This window comes from Malurus melanocephalus, unplaced genomic scaffold (assembly GCF_030028575.1).
Source record: "Malurus melanocephalus ecotype Western Australia unplaced genomic scaffold, MMel_1.1 scaffold_252, whole genome shotgun sequence".
NCBI lineage: Eukaryota > Metazoa > Chordata > Aves > Passeriformes > Maluridae > Malurus > Malurus melanocephalus.
Window position 1 is genome coordinate 264914 of NW_026623484.1, and position 9130 is coordinate 274043.

Below are 9130 nucleotides of genomic sequence, written 5' to 3' on the forward strand. Positions count from 1 at the left end.
CCTAGACTGGTGTTGCTGCTCAGGCTTGTGATGGAAGGCAAAGCCACAACCACACGGGGGAGGAGCTGATTTGAAATCAGAGAGAGAGGGAGAGAGAGAGGAGCAAATCCTGGCTGGTGATTTCTGCCGGCTGCCTCTGTGGAAGTCACAGCTCGCTCCTCTCCCGCTCGCTCTCTCTCTGCTCCCTCTYACTTGGCCGCTTCTGCATCACACTCCTCCCGCAGCCGCCCCGCCAGGACGCCCCGCGCCTGTGTCGTGAGTGGCTGGTTGCGCACTCCCCCTCTCGCACACACACCCCAAAGACGCACTTATCCCAACTTTTAAACTCGTATCACYCGATCCCTTCCTGCCCTGTGCTTTCCATCAGTTCAAACCCCTAAGGCTTGCTCCTCAGCATCCTGAAACCTTCCACACATGGACTGGAAGCAGATGCGCGAAGTGAAGGAACAGTACATGCATAYATGTATAGTCTTTCGAGAGGAAGTGTTTTAATTCGATTAAGTAAGTGGCCTTAAATGTCAGAGCAGGCTCTGAAATGTCCCTTTTTTTCCTTCCTCCTCCTGTGACTTATGTAAATGCACTGGAGTTGCTCAGAATAGGCACCTGTGCTTGCTCTCACAGAGGCAAAGTCGCGTTTCTGCCCCTCTGTCCCCTCCTCCGCTTGTGCTTCCTTATACTGTCGTTTACAGTAGCTGCTGATGCTTAAATAAATCACTSATGCACAGCAGAGATGTACCCACATAAATGCTGATGGAGACAGGGACAAGCTTTTGGAAATGAAATGACAGCACTTGGTGGAGAGGGAGATTCTCCTCCAGTKGTTTATCAGCAGAAAAAAAGCCCTGCTTGCTCTAGCTGTCTGTCACACTTTTAGGACCAGCAATTTCTCCCCCGGGAGCTGTGCTCCTCTCTCACTAGATCTCTTCCTCCGGGAGCAGTAACAGTGGTGGCCAGCGGAGATCCCCAAACSCTGCCTGAAGAAGCTGGTGGCTGCTGGCCACAGGAGCTGCTGGTCCCTGACCATGGACACAGCATTGGTGGCTGCCTGCACAGCAGGAAAGGACCCTAATCTTTGACAGGCACTTGCAAACACCCACAGGCATTAAAACTGAAACAAAAAATTAAAAGCTGTTCCGCTGGAGTTTTATTCCAGCCCCGTCTGCCTGCTCTTACTCATTCCCATTTGATTTACAGGAGAGTTTATTTTTTAATTAATATTTTTAACATTTCCTTCCTGACACGGAAGACCTTATTGATTTTTTTTTTTTTTTTTTTTTTTTTGGCAGGGCATTTCAGAAAACGATTTACAGATTTGATCCACATTCTTCTAGAGATTTCACTCAAATGCTCGCTAGTGGCACGTCTTGGGATATTAGCACAAGACCAGAGGTGAAGGGAGACTCACAGTAATTCAGGCTGGGCATAACTTCATGCTGCTTACAACAATGATGGATTGTCTGCAGYGTAACCACCTGACCTCAGCTAAATCTACCAATTAACTGCATACCTGTTTCCACATCTCCCTGCTAAATGGTTACTATTAGTTACAGCCTGTCGGGTAATAACAATAATTAASACTTGCACTTAAACAAATCCTTTCTTTTACTAAGCCCAAAGCTCCTCACTGAGGCCGCTTCTGCTGTGTAAACGCAGGAAACTGAGTCACAGTGTGATCAGCAAAGTAGTTATGATTGGAGCTGGAGCTAACTTATTATCAACCCAATCTTTTGTCTTCTCTACAAGAGATTGATGGGGGATCTATCCTAGAGGATGCTCTAAAGGGTGGCACCTTCCCAGCACAAGTCTCTTAAAGAGGCTTTAATCCAAAGGAATGAAATTCAAAGAGATGAGTAGGTGAGACAGAAAAAGAACTTGGAAGACGAAAATTAGTAAGAGGTTAGAGGAAACTTCTCCTGGGACTGTAATAGAGATTTGCATGCCAATGAGTGCCTAAGGCTAATGAGAGAAACCATCTAGCTGTGTCATTTCAGATGATTATCTCTGGAGTGTGATGAGTGGCCAGTGAGTGATACCAATGTGCCTGGTGGAGCACACCTTCTACACTGTGAGTACACCCTACCTGMAGAGCTCTTCAGCAAATGCACTCAAGAGTCATTCATGGAGGGAGAATACCGGATCCAAACTGAGGACCTCAGACACGTTTTCCAGCATAAACMTTGTTGTGGGTGGTATAGGACAGAGACATGCAGTATGAGCTTTTCCCTGAGCCCTGCTTTCAAAAATCATCAATTTAGGGGATTCCAACAACAGCAGAAACTGCACCTGGTCCTTTACTTTTAATAAGTAATAATGTAGTGAGACTTTTAATGGATGGACCTGTCTTCTCAAAATTTGTCTAATCTGTGTTTATAAGCTTAGTGTCTGAGGCATGCTGTGATAGTCAAGTTTACAATCTGATTGTGTGTWCTTTTGAATACTCGTGGTCTGCACTTATCTGAGAGAGACATTTTAAATCGCTGTAATCTAATCTTGCTGCCAGCCATCTTTTTGCCACAGATGATGTGATGATTGAGCCATCAGAGATAAGAAACCTGAATCTTTGGCACAAAAGAATAATCCCCTGTCCTTTGATGTAAGGGATAGYTTTCTGAGTTGGGAGCAGGGACTGAGTTCACACACAGAGCCAAAAAGAAGCAGTGCCTGTGCCCACGAGAAAGCAAAGGCTGCATTCGTGGGTATCCTGACCTGAGGCACCACCTGATCTGACCTTTCAATACCAAAATATCCAGCTCCAGCATCTGYTCACAAGGTGTTTTCCCTCAGAGCTGCTACGTTACCTGGTTAGGGGACTGCTCTTCTATTTCAATATTCCCTGGCAGAGGGGATGTGAGCTCCTGGTAGCTGTGGAACAGGAGCCAGTTGTGGGCAATATAAACATGGTACCTGAGAGCAAATGAAAATTGCARGTTTTAGCTGGCCTCTTTAGGCTCTGCCTTTGCCAGGATGAGCAGTGGCAGGGGGTTTTCCTCTGCACCAGGGAGGAACTGTCTCTAAGGCAGAGATCTGCACATACACAGTGTTGGGGAAGGTTCTCTCTTCTGGGTTCAGGAGGAACAAATGGGGATCTAGTGAAGGGGGTAGATACCAGTTTTAGGTGTCTGTTGCAGTGGAGCAAGCATCTTCCTTAGGATTTATATAGCCTTGAGAAGAGAAGCAGGAGCAGAATGAAACGTGGATGAGTACACAAATCTTCACTCAGGACTGGGCAGGTTCTGAGACAGGTGGAAATATGGACTTGGTCAAGGACATAAATCCTCATGACAGTGATTGCAATAATCTGCCATCTGCAGGAATCCTTTCCCCTGGAGTTTCTCACACTCCCCATCAGAGGCTACTTGAGAAAAATGTGGTCCTGAGAGGCTTCCTGGCTCCACAGTGTTYCTGTCTTCTGCAGCATGCTGGATGATGTTCCCTGTGTGATGGAAGCACCTCGGGGGCAATGCTAACATTGCCTTTACTGTGAGGGAGTAGGAAGGGAGAGAGAGGAATTTAAGAGGAACAGAGAAAGAAGCAGAATTGGGTGGGCTTAACCAGCTGAGTTTTCAATATAAGACAGGGACATAATATAGCCTGGCCTTTTGTGAATCTGAATGTCTTTTAGGCAAAGGAGTGTAATCTTTCCCTAGTAAATATTTGTATAATCAGGATTTTGTGAATCTACACTCATTTTCAATCATCAGTTTTCTCAGAGAAGACTGTGTAATGAAGGGAGACCAAGAAGAACACTGCTCCATTGATTCCCATCAAGCCATGGTGAGTGATGAATACTGTAGTTTGACATTACACATAATTGTCCCAAACAGAATCTCTGTTAAAAAAAAMYWAAWYMRGRWWMMAMMRGKYYTKKTKRMAKWWYCCYTWRRRRAAAAAAAWATTAGTTGTAAATATTWAAAAAAAAAWTCTAAATAGGGTCTGGATGCTTCATTTTTTTAAGTAAAATGGAGACTAATTGTATATAGCTAACTATTTCCAATTATATATAGCTAACTATTTCTAAAATGGAGACTAATTATATATAKCTAACTATTTCTTATTTTACTAWAGAAATGGCAATTATTAAGCTATGTGGCTTATTTTGTAGCCATATTTAGATAATTTTTACATAGGTATTATAAGAAATGAATCCTACAACTTATATCAGGGCAATGCAGTTCACACAAAAATAGCAAAATATTTGAAAAAAACTGAAACTGAAATAAAATCTCTGCCTTTTTTTCTACTAAGTTTCATTTCCCTCCCTCGGATTATTTTTGGAAAGGTGATTGAACTATTTATTTTTAATACTAATAATTCCTCTAAATTAATTACCATGAAAGCTCTCCTTTGTTATTCCACMCAAGCAAGCCCCCAACCAGTCCTATCCTAAAATTAGGCTGCTGCAGCTTTTAACAGGGGCTCCTATTCATCTGCAAATGYGTTGCGATTTTGCTTTAGTTGCCATAAATATTAACAGCGAGGGCTTTTTGTTCTTTTACTCCCTCTTGCTGCAGCCTGTTGCAAAGACTGAGGTTTAAAGCGATCTCAAGAAAAGTGCAAGACTCTGACTTTGTAACTTGGAAGGCCATTTTGCTTTGCTAAATCCTCAGATGTAGAGCTCATATAGTGATTTATCTGGCAAGCAGATCTGTCTGGGTGGTGAGCAGATCCCATCACTGTGGTYGCCTCCAAGTACAGGAAGCTGCTCMAAACCTGCTTGCAGTTTTCCTCAAATCCTGTTTATATTGAAATATCTAGTCATATTTATTAGCAAGAAGCTGTCTGTGGTGACAATAGGAGTTTTCCCCAGAGAGACAACTGGATTTTCTCTTCTGGAAATTCTGTCGTGTAATTCCCCCATTTCACTTCTGAGTCCAAAGCGTTTTCACACCACCCAACCACACATGGGACAGCAAACCCCACACTCATGGCACAGGCTCTGCATTTCAATGTCTAGGTTCAGACCTTCTTCCTGCTCTTACAGCTACAGATATTTCCTGGGCCAGCTGTGCCTAGGTGATAAATCAAGGGTGAATTTGCCATGGGAGGAAGGGAGCATGTTAGCCCCTCCAAATATGCCTGAATTCCCAGTTAGGCACTGTTCATGTCGTTGCAAAGCTGCCATGTGCATGCTAGTGTTGAACTCTTTGCCACAATCCTAGAACTGAATTTTTTCTCTAGTGGCCTCTGCTCCTCTGTGCTGGCCTTGAATTTCACTGTTCCAGCGATCCTCTCCCCTTGTGATCCACCCTTGGGGTTGCTCCCCTGTCAGGGATTACCGTGTGATTCAGGAGTGGTAAAAAAAACACATGCCACAGAAGACAGTGGATGAGAAAATCTGCTGCTTGAAATTCCCAGCTGACATTCTCTCTTGATCAGCTTTTGCAGCCTAAGAAACCTGGAAAGCTGCCCTGAAAAGCTTAGATTCTGCTGGGTTTCATAGTTGGTTGAGTGCGAAGTAGAATTGCAAGAACTGCACTTGTATCAGTACTCAGCTGGTGCTCTGAGCTTGCAGCTCAGGAGAAAACTGAGCTGGAGCTCACAGCTAACATGAACTTTATTATAACAACTTCAAAACTAGCAAACATTGGCGGAAGGAGGAAGCCTGAGGTGTATCTTGTAGTCAACTCATTCACCACTGCCAATATGAATGATAACCACAGGGATGACCCGGCAATTGTCACATTTCATCCTGACTGTTTTAAAGCAGCCCCATAATACCCAGAAGGTTTTTGCCATCAATAACTGAAATGTATGCTGTGAACACTCCCAACTACATGAAAGGCAAGAATGCAACCAGGAAAAATGAGAATGGCTTTAGCAAGTCGTGCTTGACCAACACGATGGTCTTTGGCTACTAAGCAGCTGACTATTYTAACACTGGCTCCAGCAGCAGTCCCGTGGTAAACTGAGGACAGGTTGGAGCAATAACAGAGCTCTGGAAGGTGGTTGGATTGCAGTTGTCAGTAGCTGAGAATTMACTGACTGGAAAATATCTGGATTTGCCCTGGGGTGCAAAATTTCTCTTTGCAAAGAMGGCAAACTGCATGTTCATCTGCCTTTGGGGTTCTCGGTCTGATGTGATGCTGCTGCCAGTGGTGGCACCCCTTGGGAAACCACAGTCGGGGACTGCAGTGCTATAACATCCTAAATTTGGCTGTACTAGAAAAACTGTCCATTGCCTCTCTGTTGTTCCTGTGGGCATGTATCTGCTCTGTATCTGACTCTCAGCAAGTTCCTTTCTCTTCTTTTTGTTGTGAGGAGATGAAAACTGCAAACTTTTCCATGACCAACAGAGGGTCTTTGCAGCGATTCACAGTCATTTTCAAGTTGCTTGTCTGTGTCCACTGAGTGTTTTTCATTCCCTCATCTTCTCATCCTTTCCAGTTCCTCAAGAGAATCATGGCTGCTGGATGCTTCTGGTTGTCTTGAAACCTTGCAAATCTGCAATTTGAAGCAGACTGATCAAGTGCAGATAATAGTTTCCTGTGAACAATAAATATCAGTCAGAGCACCTTCCACAGAGTCAGGATACTTAAGTAACATAAATCTTAGAAGCCTAAAAGGCATAAAAATCACTTATATTTTCTTCCTTTTTCAGAGAATACTGWATTTTAGTCGTTACTGGGGAAGTTCGCCTGACATTCTCTCAGCTCTGGGTTTATCTGCATTGACAGGACAATAAAAATTCTTGTCTATCACTCCAGCACCGTCACCTTTGGCTTCTGCACTTGGTTGTGGAAGAATTTAATGGAGGTAAGAGAATAATGATGAAGAGAAAAAGATTACAAACTTAATGGCCTGTGAATGGTGTTTATAGTTTGTCATCGTTACAGATGGTGTTTTCTTGCTTGTGCACCTTGCTTGATTTCTCTTAGCCAGAAGTGTTGACGAAGTAGAAGTTCCAGGTACAACTAAAATTTCTAATAGAAGAAAGAAACCTTTTTACTTTAAACTACATTTTTACTGCAACAAAAGTAAAAAAAAAATATTTAAAAAATGAGAACCCTTGAGGCTGATGGAAGATGTGAGCTTGCTCATTGACAGTATTTTATTTCAGAACTGAAAAAATGACCAGGAAAAAATTTCTGTGAGGCAACTCTGTCCTGCTTCTCTGATGCATTGTTTCTTAAGTCATGGTCAGAAATCCTTTTCCTGGAGACAGTTACATCACTCACAGGTCAACCAGCAGAGCTTTCCATGCACACATTCCCATGGTGCACAATCAGGAGAGAAGGATGTGGTCATCACTTAAAATTGCTTTCATTAATTCAGCTGATTCCTACCTTAAACRAGGCAGAAAATGCTCACATGAATTTTGCTCCTTTTGATGATAATTTGTACAATACTCCCCAAGAGACATCTGAACATAGTCAGAGACACCTTCCCATTGGGACAGCTGTTTGGAAAGTTTAATGCTTTCACAGGATCCATCTGGCCAAAATCCAAGGCAGGTGAAGAGAGGGAAGCTTCCTCTGACCTTTTTTCCCCCCAGCCTGGCAGCTCCTTCAGCAGCTTCTCAGATCTGTGGCATCCASCTGTGATTTTGTGGCTCGGTGGGACAGGGGGAGATGCACCCTCTAATGAGGGAAGAAAAAGCATTCGTGAGAGGCATCTTGTCACTCCCACCTTTGGTGAGAAACTCCAATCTTCCAGAAGGAAAGGTTTGGAATGGGTAGTGGAAAATCAGGATCTAATCTTCCAGAAGGAAAGATTTGGAATGGGTAGTAGAAAGTCAGGAGGAAACGCAACAGAAATCTGTATTTCTTTGTTGTCAATCTTTTCATCATGAATCATGGAGTGAATTTCAGGCTCCTGGTGTCAGGGGTTTATATAAGATTATTAATATTCTTCCTTTGTTTTCTTTTMTGTCTTAAAAAAAAAGAAAGAAAAAATAACTAGTCCTCTTAATTATGGAAAACAGTATGAAGACAAAGCTTCTATTTGCTCTAAATCTAATCTGAAGTGTTTCAACAGAAAACACAAAGCCAAAGCAGTATAATTAAAATATTCATTTGAGCACTTCAGAAAGGAAGGGTTTCTCTTTCTTTTTTTCTTTTTGTTTTTTCTTTTTTCTTTAAAAATAGTTTCTGGAGCTATTTTTGCCAGCCACAAAGATTTTTTAAAATACGTACATTTAAAACAAATAAGTTCATCTCTAGATACATAAAAGGGAAGCAAAATAATGTTTTTCAAGCTGGACAATCTGTTACAATTAGCTTAAAATTATTCTTAGATTTCTGAATCTATTTCGTCCCTTTTTTAAACTCAATTTGGCATACAATTTAAAAACAAATCAGTTATTCATATGATTTAAATTAATTGAGATATTTTCCAGAGCACCTTGCTGTATAAAAATAATTTCTTACCACAATACTGAATTTTTTTTATTGCCCACAGATCTTAGCAATTTATCTGGGACATCTGTGGGTGTAGCACCTGAAAGATTAAAGCTCAAATACAAATATTTGCTTCTGGTAAACAGGACACTGATAATGTAATTTTAGGGTTAAACTTGATATTATGTATAAATCTTTATATAAAACAGTATATTAAATAATTTTTTAAAAGTTGAAAATTATGTCAGGTTTTGATCAATGCCTTAAAAAGAACAAAAAGAAAAATAAATCCCCTCATCATCAGTAAAAAAACTTTCATCTAGAAGAATGGGATTTATTAAATCAGGGTGATGAAAAAACAATAACTCTGTCAGTTTAATACATGTATACACACACAAAGGTCAATAAATAGCCCAAGTAATGAAAGGAATTCATAAGCGATGCTTCTGCTGATTTCATTGCAATCATTTCCTGAGATTACATTTATTTTTGTGAGTATTGTTGCTTGGCTGGCTCTGTGTGTTTAATATCTATTCTCACATCAAGAAAGCTTAGGGGAAGAATTCCATTTGCATGTATTTTCACGCAATTAATAATAATTCAGGGTTTGTGCTTTTCTTATGCCAAAACCGTGCTTGCCAGTGTTTGCAGMCCTCCAAACAGATACATTAGTCCARGTCTGAATCATTCTGATTTTCTCCTCTGTTTGAAACAGTGTTTGTTCAAAAGATATTAACTGTGCTTCTCTTTTGTCTTCATTCAATCCAGAGGAGTTTATAACACTTTTATCAAGA